The 14,196-nt window shown below is 36.6% G+C and overlaps 1 protein-coding gene across 5 annotated transcripts in view; it reads left to right on the top strand.

The window, feature by feature from the left end:
• LOC136247561 (equilibrative nucleoside transporter 1-like) overlaps positions 1-14,196 on the top strand; it is a 265,718-nt gene that overhangs the window by 208,012 nt on the left and 43,510 nt on the right. For 3 of the 5 annotated variants that reach the window (XM_066039313.1, XM_066039317.1, XM_066039318.1), the window contains exon 1: positions 13,797-13,958. The exons of the other annotated variants lie outside the window; for them this stretch is intronic. The gene's annotated coding sequence lies outside the window, so the exon portion shown is untranslated. Of the gene's footprint in view, positions 1-13,796; positions 13,959-14,196 lie in introns of those variants that run through there. 5 annotated transcript variants of the gene reach the window in all.

Raw genomic sequence — 14,196 nt, forward strand, 5'->3', positions numbered from 1 at the left:
AGCAAACCAAAAATAAAACAAAGAAATAAGACAACAATGGGTAAGTACCAAAGGCAGTCAGTCAGTCAGTCAGTCAGTCAGTAAGTCAGTCATGTCGTATTAAGTATGTTTGAAAAGGTGTAGAAAGGAGGTAAAATCCATGACTGTACCTGGGCAACTCGAACATGCAGCCATACGGTTTACAATTGAAAATTTACAGGAGATTGAGAGTAGATTTCCCCCATGTCAATCTCATGTATTTGTATCCATAGGAAATCTACGTAAAGAATAACTTATTATCTCAAAGCACCCCATGTGGAACCAAATGGATATAAGTTTAATTACAGCACAAGTGCTGAAAGTCTGGTCCCATAGCATGTTTAAAGATGAAATAGCTAGTAAATAAAACATTGTTTAATAACTTGGTTATGGCCAGTGTTGGGCAAGTTACTTTGTAAAAGTAACTAGTTACATATTACATATTACTTGCAACTGAACTATTTAGTTACAGTTACATATTACCCATAAAATAAAGTAACTGTAATAATATTACATAATATTACTTTGTGTCCACAGCCTTAAACGTTCACGTGTGAAACTACCACTTTATCACGTGACATGATTGCATTGTTGGACAATGTGCAAATCTTGGCTATAAGTAAGAAGCTGGTGAATAAGCTTCATTCAGTAGGCTTCATTACTTCGTTGTGGCTAGGCTTTACTCAGAGGCTAACTAACGAGATTAGCAACTTCGTTACTTGTAGTAATAATATTACGTAATATTAGACTCGTTACAGTAACTAAATTACTTAGGTAATGCATTACATTTGTAAGTGAAGTAACTTGAGTTATATTACCTGTTTTTATAGCGTATTTCATTATATTTACTTTGTTACCACAAAAGTAATAATATTACATAGCGTGTTACTTATGTAACACGTTACTCCCAACACTGGTTATGGCACACTGACCTAAGTAATGTTATGAATAATTTTGTTGAGAAGGAAAGGTGAAAGATGAGAGGAAAAAATTTAGATCTTCATGATTGATCCCTATCTCATTATTATTACAGTGACATGTACCTTCATGTGACATACTATGGATGTTCTTTTAAACTATTACCAGTATCCAACACAGCATAATTGCAATATTTGGAGTGATTTCGTTGTGACAATTCAATGTTTTAAAATAAGACCTTCAAATTGAAAGGAAGAAAACATCCTGATTGCCTGGCAGACTCGAGCATAAATCGAATGGCCACAAGCCCAAGTCCAGTCATGAAAGTTTTCTCCCTTTCAAACACAACTAAAATAACATCTTTAACCAGGTGTCCTACAGACCTTCAACACTTGTACTGTAAAGCCTTAATAAATATTGTATTATAAAATTCATCACCTTCTAGGAATCAATAAAACACATCCTGATTAGCTAACAGACCATAAAATTACCCAAACCTGATGTCATGAACTTTATTGTGTGGTCTTTATTAGTGAATATGTCAACACAACAATATGTTATCATCTTTGTAACTGTTCATAATTTGATTGTGCCTGTATGACTTGTAGCTAATACATGGGTTAGTGAAGGTGATACTAATAAGAGGGAGGTATAAACCACCTTTCTTCGATTGGTACTAGTTACTCCCACAATGTGTCATGACTACATAGTAGAAGTAACTAGTGTCTTATTGGCTAGGTCAAGGAAATGTTGGCTTGACTGAGACTCAGGGCAGATCCAGGGGGAGGTGCTATGGGGGCTGAAGCCCTCCCCCTTTACTTTTAGGTATTACTTGATCAATATGCTGAGGATTAAAATGAAATTTTGTCTTAGCATAATTATATGATCACTAATAATACAAATACTCATAATCCCACCTTATAAACATCTTTCCAAGGTATTATCAGTGGATTTATGCTAAAGTTTATGCAACAAGGACTCGGATCAGTATTGGAAGTGTATAAGATTGAAATACTCTAATAGAGCAGTCACCTAACTACTCCAATAGAACATTCACTGGAAGCATATAGTTGATTCTGTAAACGTTTTTGAATCTGCCTGCACCTATACATACAATGAAGTAATTGGTCCATTTAAAAGGATTGATTCATCTACTGGTGTAGTTATAATGTATGGCAATACTTAATTCAGGTACACAGGTTCCATTGAAAATGCTCTTAGATTCAATCTCGTATCATTCAATTTTTTCATGTTCAACATTATTCTAACATGCACCTATTGTTGTGCAATTGTGAGAGGGTGTATCATGTGCTTGGTTGTCTGTACCTACTCAAACTTTTCCATTAACAAAATTCTTCAGAGAGCCATACCTATAATCTAAAGGCAGTGTATAAAATATCTACAGGCAGAAATGTGAATTTTATGTGGAAATGTCTCTAAATTGTAGCATTTTAGCATCTATGTTTCAAAAGTTTCCTGGGGGCATGTCCCCAGATTTCTCTAGTTCAAGCATGTGAAGCATGCTGGGAGGTGCGCTTTGTACATCTCCACCCAAGAGATTGGAACCTTGAGTTAGCCTCCCTTTTATAAATTCTAGATCCACTCCTGAGACTGTACAGTTGAACAGACCGTCTTATGAACACATGATCTGTGTATATTCTTATAACATCTACTAACTTCCTGACTGTAGTTGGAAGCCATAGTAAGTTCATTGCATACACCAGAGTGTCTTCATTACAAATCAAGAACTATACAAAAAGCACCTCTGCAACCTGAAAAATACGAACAATTTCTGTTACGAAGGGAAGCCATCATGTGCTACTACTAAATTGACACCTTTCACTGTCAGTTAAGATGAATGGGACACAAAGCTAGGAGGACACTGCATGGTTAGTCAATGAAGAATGCATTGTAAGTACTGCGGCATGCCAAAAGGCACGTGTCCAGCTGAATCAATGTCAAACAGTGAAAAAATTCACTATACTAAAACCACATAATGTAGCTCATGACATCAGGTTTGGGTAGTGTTTTGGTCTGTTAGCTAATATGATCAGAATGTGTTTATTGATTCCTAGAAGGTAATGAATTATATTGTATAACACAATTTTAAAGTCTCATCAATGAGTGTTTACAAATTCTTGTTCAATGGCTTGAGACTTCTCATGAACTACTTACAAACCCACAAACACTACTGAACATAACATATTTTAACTACTCTAGGATAGAGATATGTGAGGAATTTATTCTTGTCCCTAAAGAGGTATCCTTATTTACAGGGTATAAGTAGTGTATAAAGTATTTTTGGTTTGCAACCTAGACAGATATCTTCCATGAAGTGGGTGCCTGCACTCAGTGGTGTCAGGGATTTTACCACAAAGTGAATTCTGCAATAGTGCAGGGAGATATTAAAGATGGAGAACAACCGCTTATTTGAATCTGCTTTGGAAACAGAAATTATAATCATTTTTTTACTCATTTTTGCCTTTTTTCCTTGTTTCAGTTTTGTTTTATTCTCAGTTAGTCCGTGTGACAGATAACTAACAAATCCAATGGTGTGTTACTCATTAACTGACACTTCGTGGTAAATCAAATAGAAATTAGGGCAAAAATAGGACAAATGTGTACCACAAGATGAACTGTAACAACTCTGGTACAACAAAAGACATGTGGCTGGGCAAGTGACATTTAAATTTACTATCAAACCAATTAGCATTAGCCACTGTTAAGTTACACTTGTCTGGAACCATCAGTCAGTCAGTTGGTTGGTCAGTCGATTGACTGATCAGTGGGTTGGTTGGTTGGTTGGTCGATCATTAAGTGTTCATAAGATCAAATTAAGTTTGGTAAAAATATTGACAGTATATTAGATTATGATGAAGGCATGCTTGAATTTAATTTTCTATTATTTTAATGCTTGTTCTTAGTGGCAGAAACAGTGGCATATCCAGTCTCTTAGGGCACAAGAGTCAACAAAAAATGGCCACAGCCTGCTCACAATGACAACCAATAAAGTAGATTAAAATCCTTGTTAAACTGCACAGTTTGCTACTGACACTGCTTCTCTGAATAGTGTGACTGCTTTGATAGAGTGACCGACTGCTCTGTTAGAGTGTATGATCTCACATACTGGTATGCTTTGGTAGGGCACAGGCTCACCTAGGCCCACCTCTAGATATGCCACTGGGCAGGAAGAGTCATGACACCTTCAATACATAATTATCATAAAAGTTGCAATTATTCTGTATTGGATACTGGAAATTACAAGTTTAACATGTTAAACATAGTTAAGACATGTGCTGTATAGGGCTGTAATCTATAATCAATCCACATGTTCACTAACGTGAATCTAAATATTTAAGACGAAGGCAGCTTCGATCACGATATAAAATCCTTGTTTCATCTCAAAAAGCTCTATGTGGGGAGATAACTCATAACAAAACAATTATGTGCCTTAATTGTAAGACTTGTAATGCATGAGTGTTAATACTTAGTGAAGCTGATATTAAGAAGAGAGAGGCATAAACCATCATCCTTCTGATGGTAATTGTTACTCAGAATGTGTCACAGAGTAACTAGTGTTCTTATTTGCAAAGGTCAATGAGATTTCGGCTTGATTGAGACTGTTCAGCAGTTGATTATAAAGAACACGGGATGTAACACCTACTAACTTCCTGACAGTAATTGGAAGCCATAGCAAGTTATTGTACCAAATAACTGAACATAATGTACACTTTTTAAGTTCTTACACCAGAGGGTGCTACACAGTCAATGGAGGATAGTAAACTGTCAGTGTGCCCCATATTGAGTATTACTGATCTTATTCACCATCAACCAAATACTAATTGTTATATAGTACTGTAGCTACTGGTTCTTTATCTTCTGATGAACATCTAAACAAATAACAAAATTACACTAACACATTATGAGTGATCTGTTAGTATCTCACTGTACTAGCTAAAGACTATCCACAACATCAAATTGTGAACAGTTACGAAGATAACAACACATTGTTGTGTTGATGTATTCATCACTAATCAGGTTTGGGTAATGTTTTGGTTTGTTAGCTAATCAGAATGTGTTTTATTGATTCCTAGAAGATATTGAAAATTTTATAAAACAATATTTTATTAAGGCTTTACAGCATAATTGTTGCACGTCTGTAGTACACCTGGTCCTACAGCTTGTTTAAGATGATGTTGTAATAACTATGGTTGAAAAGGTGCAGAAAGGAGATAAAATCCATGACTGTACCTGAGCAGCTCGAACATGCAGCCATCCAATTTACAACTGAATGCTTACAGGGGACTGACGGGTTTTCCCCTTGTCAATAGGCCTGCGCCTATTATGCCGGCATAATCTTGAGAATAATAGGTCATCAATTTTGTGAGAATAATTCCGGAATAATAGGATGATTACAGGCATAATTTTAGAATAATCGGACGACCACGGGAATAATCGGTGGAATTAGGGGGCGTGTCTCTTCTTGATTACCTAGAAGAAAGAGTTGAGCTACTACAAATAATATAAAGCTGACAGGAGTGCTGGCTGAAAGGAGCTAAAAGATCGATATACTCTAATAGAACGCTCAAATACTTTAATAGAGCAGTCAGATCGTTTCATGCTAATAATCTGCAGCCAGCACCAGGGATTTAACTGTATGATTATCTGCAATTCTGAAACTTTATACCAGTGTATCTTCTTCAAGTCTTTGAGCATTATTATCTACCTAACTTAGTAGCTATACAGTAGTTACAGCATATTATTATAATACACTAATAATTAAATACACTTGAATTATTACTATTCTAAGTCTGCTGTAACTATTATGGATAGAAAAATGATGTGTAAGGTGGAATGCTTCATGATTATATGGCTAGGCCACTCCAATTGGTAATTATGTTTCTGGTCCACCGCCCACATCCTTTTTTGGAGAATGTGAAATTTCAGAAATACATGGGTAAAATTCCTGCATCAGCTTTTTGAAAAACCTAGATTTCAGAAACAAATATTGGGCTGCAACAAGTATGCTAAATCTAACTATCTAAATGCCATAATTTGTATTTTATCGGTGAAAACCTGCAAGAAATGGACAGAGTGCATAGTACGGATCGATATGCTCTAATAGAACAGTCAGTAAATCACAAAAATACTCTAATTGAGCAGTCACTTCATTGTTGGTTTGTTGCTGAATTCCGCCCGCCCACACCTAAAACTGATTTTCAAAGGACCAGAAACATAATTACCAATTGGAGTGGCCTTATTAATAATTCGGACAAAACTATAGCATCTTGAAAACTAAGTGACTGGCCACAGATATATACTGAATGAGAATAATTATGGAATAATAGGCTGGATACAAGAATAACAAAAAGAATAATAGGGGAAATTTTTGGGAAATTCTGGAAAGAATAATAGGTAAAATTTTGAGCATAATAGGCTCAGGCCTACTTGTCAATCTCATGTATTTGTATCCATAGGAACTCTAGAGAATGACTTTATCTCAAAGTACCTCCATGTTGAACCAAATGGATATTAGTTTACTTACTGCACAAATCAATGCTCCTACAGGTTATTTAAAGATGTCATGTTAAATGTGTTTGATAAGAAGACAAAAATCCATGACTGGACATGAGCAGTTTGAACCTTCAGTCATCCGATTTACGCTCGAGTGCTTACAGGATTCTACCAGGCAGTCAGAATGTTTTTCCCTTGTCAATTTTTAAGGTTTCCTCTATGCGTATTCGTAATTTCTAATTCAATGGCTTTGACTGACTGACTGACTGACTGACTGACTGAATGATTAACTAACTAACTGACTGATATTTCCTGAAAAAATAACTTAACAATGGCTAATACAAATTAAAGGTTTGATTGACTTTACAAAGTTAAACGTCACTTGGCTAGCCACATGTCTTCTGTTGTACCACTAAAGTTGCTACATTTATTTTTGCCCTAACTTCTTTATGTTTGTAGTATCTTTTTGCTAATTATCTGATGCGCAAATAAAAATACAACAACCAAATAAGACAACATTGGATAAATGCCATAGTTAGTTAGTTAGGCGGTCAGTTGGTCGATCCGTTCATTATTCGTTCTCCGTCAGTCAGACAGCCAGTCAGTCAGTCGGTCACTCAATCAGTCCGTCAGTCAGTTAGTCACTCACTCACTCAATCGGCCAGTCAGTCAGTCAGTAAGACATTTTGAATCAATGTCAGTTGGTTAGTCAGAGTAGGGTGATCAATAGCTAGTAAATAAAACATTGTTTAATGTTCAGTAAAAACTTGGTTACGGCACACTGACCTAAGTAATGTTATGATTAATTTTGTTGAGAAGGAAAGGCAAAAGATGAGAGGAAACAATTTAGATTGATCCCTATCTCATTATTATTATTACCGTGACATGTACCTTCATCTGACATACTATGGATGTTCTTTTAAACTATTACCAGTATCCAACATGGCATACGTAGTTGCAGTATTTGGTGTGATTTTGTTGTGACAATTCAATGTTGAATTAATAATACCTTATAATTGAAAGGTGGAAAACATCCTGACTGCTTGGCAGGTCGACTTGAGTGTAAATTGAATGGCCACAGGTTCAAGCTGCCCAAGTCCAGTCATGAAATTTTTCTCCTTTTCAAACACACTTAAAATAACATCTTTAACCTGGTGTCCTACAGATCTTCAACACTTGTACTGTAAAGCCTTAATAAATAAGTATTAATGTATTATAAAATAAAATTCATTACCTTCTAGGAATCAATAAAACACATCCTGATTAGCTAACAGACCATATCCTGACCGACTGGCAGACTCCTGTAAGTGTTTTGAGCATTAATCAGATGGCTGCAGGCTCGAGGCCGCCTGGGTCTAGTCATGGATTTGTTCTCCTTTCTCCACCCTTAAATACACTTTATGTAACAACTTTAAACAGGCTGTAGGATCAGGTGTCCTACAAACCTTCAGCACTTCTGCTGTAAAGTCTTAATAAATAAAATAATATTATGTTATAAAATAAAATTCATTACCTTCTAGGAATCAATAAAACGCATTCTGATTAGCTAACAGACCAAAAAATTACCCAAACCTGATGTCATGTGCTTTATTGTGTGGTGATTATTAGTGAAGATATCAACACAACAATATGTTATCATCTTTGTAACTGTTCATAATTTGATTGTGCCTGTATGACTTGTAGCTAATACATGGGTTAGTGAAGGTGATACTAATAAGAGGGAGGTATAAACCACCTTCCTTCTATTGGTACTTGTTACTTCCTGAATGTGTCATGACTACATAGTAGAAGTAACTAGTGTCATATTGGCTAGGTCAAGGAGGTGTTGGCTTGACTGAGATTGCACCATCAGTCAGTCAACTGGTTGATCGGTCAGTTGATCAGTCAGTCGGCTGGTTGATCGGCCAGTTGATCAGTTGGTCGATCAATTGATCAGTCAGTTGACTGGTCGGTCGTTCAGTCAGTCAGTGTTCACATTATCAGATAACATATTTTTAAAAGTTTATTAAAAATATTGACAGCACATTAGATCATGCTGAAGGTATGTTTGGATTAATTATAAATTGCTATCATTTTGTTAAGAAGTAAATTAAGGCTGGTTCTTGGTGACAGGGAGATTTGGAACTGTCATGATACCTGCTATACACAATTATAATAAAAAGTTGTTGTATTTGTTGGATACAGGAAATATAATTTAAAAGAGATGCAAGTTTAACTCATGTTAAACATAGTTAAGACATGTGCTGGATAGGGCTGTAATCTATAACCAATCCACATGTTCACTGAATATACAAAGGAAGTTTTAATCACAATGTAAATCCCTCATTTCATCTTAGGCTTGTGCCAACTATGCCAGTACAACTTCCAGCATAATATTATAGCATAGGACATCAAGCACTATAACAGCATAATAATTAAAATGCGTAATGCGCACACCAAAAATACAGCAAATATGAACACATTATTGTGCAATGTTATTATTTTTACTGTTTCTCTCAGCTGATTATTCACACTTTGTGGAAATAAGATTGATATACTCTAATAGAACAGTCACACTGCAGTCAGGAAAGCCAGACTGATATACTCTAATAAAACAGGTTTGATTTTGAAAGCACAATAGCATAATAGGCTGGATTTTTGAGCACTGCTCAAAACCATAAGAAGCTATTTTCAAAGCATAATTGGCTCAAGCCTATCTCATGATCAATATCAGTAGTTCTGTGTCTCTATGTGGGGAGATAACTTACGGCAACTATGTATCCTGTAAAACTTGTAATGTATGGGTGTTAAAGCCAAGGGAGGTATAAACCACTTCCCTTCTATTGGTCTTTGCTTCTTGAATGTGTCATGACTATACATAGAGTAGTAGAAGTAACTAGTGTCCTTAACTAGTGTACATGAGGGTGTTACATGTTGTAACCTTAGTTACCAGCTACGAATGTGCTGATTTACATCCTGTTTACCCCTCTTGTGGTGTTTATTTTATATTTTATAGTAGAGTGGTTTAAAAAGTCTTCACTGTTGTTGTTCTGTGTTGTACAGATTCTATAATGCAACAACAACTTTCACAACAACTTTGGATGGTGCTATCTTGAAGCAGGCTTGTTCTAATCTTACTTGGCAAGTTCATGTGGACTATGTTCTTGGTAGAGTTAGAAGGAATCGGGTTAAGACAGCTTCCTCCAGAGTTCTGCAGTTGCTTTATTAAGCTTGTATTCTACCAGTACTGGATATCTGATATTGTTTGGTTACCATCAAATTACTGGCACTTGTCTTTTAGAAAGTCTCCATTCAAAGTTTACGTCATCATTCCCTTCTTCTGGTAACACTTAATTTTTGACTGAAAGGTGTACTTTTCATACAGCTTTACAAGTTTTAAGATTCTCAACAAGATTCTCCTCCTTATTTACATGGAATTTTTATCATATACTATGGATGTTACTGGTTGCTCTGGAAGAAATTTACACAGATCAGTATACAGGAGCATGGCCGTTTGGAACAGATTGCCTGAAAGGATTTAAAATATGATGTTTGAGTAAGTATGGGTACTTATTTTATTATGCTCTCAGGACATACAGCTGAAAAGCAATCTTCTTTGGCTGACGCTATTTTCTCTGCTTACATGTAAATAACATTTTAAAATCAATTATTTTTTTGGACTTATTAACCTGCTGTCTAGATCTACTGCTGTCCTAGAATTTTCACACAATTCTTCCATAACATTATGAGATACTATAACAGGTCAAACTTTGAAGCTGATGGCATACTCCCACAATGGAATCAAAATTTCAACAAACAAACAAACAAACAAACAAACTATAACATTACACCTTACCACACTTCTGTTCCTACTATAAGTATGCACATATAAGAAAATTTTCATATCCTTTTTTGGCATTTAGTTTATATAAATGTTACTGGGCCTGCAAATATAGGGAATGACAACCAAATTGCACTCGGTTTCACCTCATGCAATTTTGAGTGTTACTCGTGGGCATATTAAATTTGTCCACTTTTTCAAACTTTCAATGTGACAGACTAAGTGTGTAATATCAAGAGTATATAATAGAGAGGGAAGAGTGTCAAACTACGCTATAGGCTGCTGTGGAATAGTAATGGTGTGGGGTAGTTTTGGCGTAAAAGGAGAAAGAGTGGTCTGGCTATGTGACTAGGTCTGGCAGAAGCTTGTGCTTCATCTTTTGTACTAAGGCCAGGCAAACTTGATTACTTTTCTCTCATCCACAAAATTTGGGATTCTTGTGTGGGTGGGAGGTCATTTTTCATTATTGATTATTAAAGGAATGCTTCTAACCACTGAACAGTAGGCTATCTGTCACTGTAAAATAAGCAAAAGCCTTCTAAAACTATAATGCATTTTATAGCCTTTGCTGAGCTGCAAGATACGTTATCTGGGCGCATCGTTGACAATTAAACTGGTTGCCCTTCTCTGATCAAATCTACTTATGCCATGTTTCATTACTATCACAATAGCAGTAAGCCATGTTTGGTTCTTGATCCACCAATCTTATTTGGACCACAACATAGTTATCATACATGTTGCCACTTCTTGGTGGAATTCTCTCACTGATGCCACAAGTGTTACATGAATTTATATCCTCTGTTAAGGACTTTTACTTAAATAAGCTTGTGTAGTATATTATTGTATGTGTAACATGGTTGTTTAGTGGTTGTGTTTTGTACCATGTCTATTGTTGTGTGTGTGCTCTGGTAGGGAAGAACGGCTTTTGCTGACTACCACGAGGTTAAAATAAAAGTCAAAATCTAAATCAAATTTCTGTACTGTGAAATGATGGCCAGCCTTCTCAGCATCAAAATTCGTGTGCATGTGATCAATAACTGCAACAATGAAATTTCAGGCGGTAGGATAAAAAGTGATGTGGGTGGGGATGCCGGCCAGAGAAACAAGTAATCAAGTTTGCCTGGCCTAACAAGAAAATGGAGACATCCTCTCATTCAGTGGAGTGGACAACATGATGAAAACTATGAAGTTAAGAAAAAGTGATCAACCCTTAATCACTACAAGTGATGGATTAAACTAGTAGATTGTGCAAGTAGCATAGAAATTATTTAGTGATTGCATACCTTATGTACAGAACCAGACAAATAGCCTGTCTCTTACAATAACCTCAGGTGTCTTTAGATGCATTTTCTACACAGATACCTATATTCCCTCTAGTTTGTCTTCTACAGAAACATGAGGATGGACGGGGATGCTATTAGGGCCTGGAATAAGGTTAATATGAAACAGTACATGTATGCATTATGTGACACTTTGATAAATTATTAATAAGTGATATGTTATATTCTTTCTAGCTGTTTCCTTGTATACATGGTCTTTTACTTTTGAGATTTTTGAAAACAACTTTTTAGGCTTGGCTCGCCTCATTGTGACTTTATTTGGTACTGGAATTATTTTATTAGCTCCTTGTTTCTTTGATGATGTCTCTGGTTTTGATGATCTCTTTCTCTTCCTTTGTAGCTTTCTGGTGGTAATCTCGGTGTCAAGTTTGACTTCCCTAACAACAATTTTGAGCACTGTATTTATGTAAGACTGTTATGAGTTGGGGAATTAGCTCAAGTAATGCCTCCTGGGTGACCTGAGCTGTCAGTTTGTGTGATTTCAGCTTCACAATGGTCAACCAGAGTTTCTGTGAGCCCCGTCCTACATTTATGTAACATCCTATTCCACTTTGTTGTTAGTTCGATGGAGGCATCTTTAACCCTTAGGGAACATTTGGAGTTGTTCCTTTTCGGATGGCTTCAGATTTATTGAATTCACTGAGGAACTGATGTTTGTCATTGAACTTGGCTTTCTCCTTAGGACTCTCCAAAGGTAAAGCACAGACTGAAAATCACAGTAAAACAATAAGAAGTTTTATATCCCTACTGTGCTCAAGATACCATAATGGAAATGCACAGTAGGGATATAACACTTCTTATTGTTTTACTGTGAATTAATATCATGGACTACTCCAGCTTGTTTCAGTACTTTTTATCAATGTGCTATGGTCCCTACTCTAGTTGAAATTTCCAAATTTTTCTGTGTATTTGTTTGTTAACTTTTTATTATAAATAATTCTATTATGACTGGTGAACCCACGCATACCACATCTGAAATGGCGCTGCGCCCCCCAATTATCGTGTAAAAAGTGAAGTATCCATTACGCTTCGTTGTTAGCTATGTTCAACCCGTCATGCAGCATTTAGAATCAAGAACTGTTCGAAAAGTACCTCTGTAATTCACACATACCGAAAGAAAGAAATGGTGCTGCACGCCCCAGTTATATCAATTATCATCTGAAAAGGAAACTGAGTACCCATTACGCTTCGTTGTTGGCTATGTTCAACCTGTTACACAGCAGTATGAATCAAGAACTGTTTGAAAAGTACCTCTGATATCAAAAGCCACTATGACAAATACGGACGATTTCCGTTACGAAGGGAAGCCATCATGTGCTATCGCCAAATCGACACTTTTCGCTGTCAGCAAAGATGAACGGGACACAAAGGAGGACACTGGTAAGTTCATGAAGAATGCGTTGTACGTACTGCGGTATGCCAAAAGGCATCTGTCGGGCCGAAGTGACGTCAAACAGTGAAAAAATCAAGCCCGCAGCCTTAGCTGTTATCGAGTTACGCTTGTCTGAAGGCCTCAGTCAGTTACTTACTTACTCAGTCAGTAGAAAATTCCATTAAAATAAATTATTTTAAAAATTCCGTAGCGACTTGTTGAAAGCGTTTCAGGTCGACCTGAAAGCTTGTTTGGGCTTAGTTTCACCTAACCAATACTGCCTGATCGTCGTTAGGGGAAATTGAGGCTGTTTTTTGGGTGATATTATTTCGTGGGTCACGCCTACTCCTTTGTGGTCCCTACTATACACTACTATCGTAGTGTATGATTTCTTTGTGCACTTTCTGCTACAAGTTAGAGGATATTGTGAAGTAATTTACACATTTTGTTTGCCTCATAATATGTGTACTGTCTCGTAATTAGCTACACATCTTGACAATGCTAAGAAACCTTACTGTGACAACTTCTCATAAACAAATTGTATTGTAATTTTTGACTGAATACAATAGACCAATTGATGAATATATGGTCCAAAACTGAAGTCCCTATGAGGTACCTGTGTGTGTTAAGTGTCCCACAGCAACACTCTTGGTAGCACTTCAGTACCTTTAACTGCTTTAACGAGGTTAGCCGTCCCTCCTGTGCCGGCTGGGGGTCCCCGCCTGTACCAGGGAGCTTTGGCTCTCAGTCACGGATTTCTGAGCTCCTACAATTGAATTTTCTTCAAGTTAGTACACACACCTGCTTGACGGGCGACAATCAATGAGGAATTGGCGGTAAGCACTAACAAGCGCCTTTTAGTCAATTTTCTTTATTAGGCGCTAAAGTATTGTCAACACGTGGAGAAACAGGACGTGTATACGACGATTAACGACCGCTGCTTGGTGATTTTGAACGATCTCTAACTGTCGTAACGGTTAGTGAATCTGTGTGTGTGTTTTTGTGTAGTGTGAAACTGGGGTAAAAGCTTCTAGAGTTCACACGGCAAAGAGACATTGCCGCCTCTTTCCAGTGTATTTGGTGGTAGCAAACTATCATATTGTATGTTGTAGTTATCTGTAACAGAGCAGAGCGTTATTTGGAACAAACATTGGTAAGGTAAGTGCGCCTAACTCCGGACACTCTTTACATCCGGTACTATTTCTCCACACTGC

This window comes from Dysidea avara, chromosome 2, assembly GCF_963678975.1.
Source record: "Dysidea avara chromosome 2, odDysAvar1.4, whole genome shotgun sequence".
In the NCBI taxonomy this organism is placed as follows: domain Eukaryota; kingdom Metazoa; phylum Porifera; class Demospongiae; order Dictyoceratida; family Dysideidae; genus Dysidea; species Dysidea avara.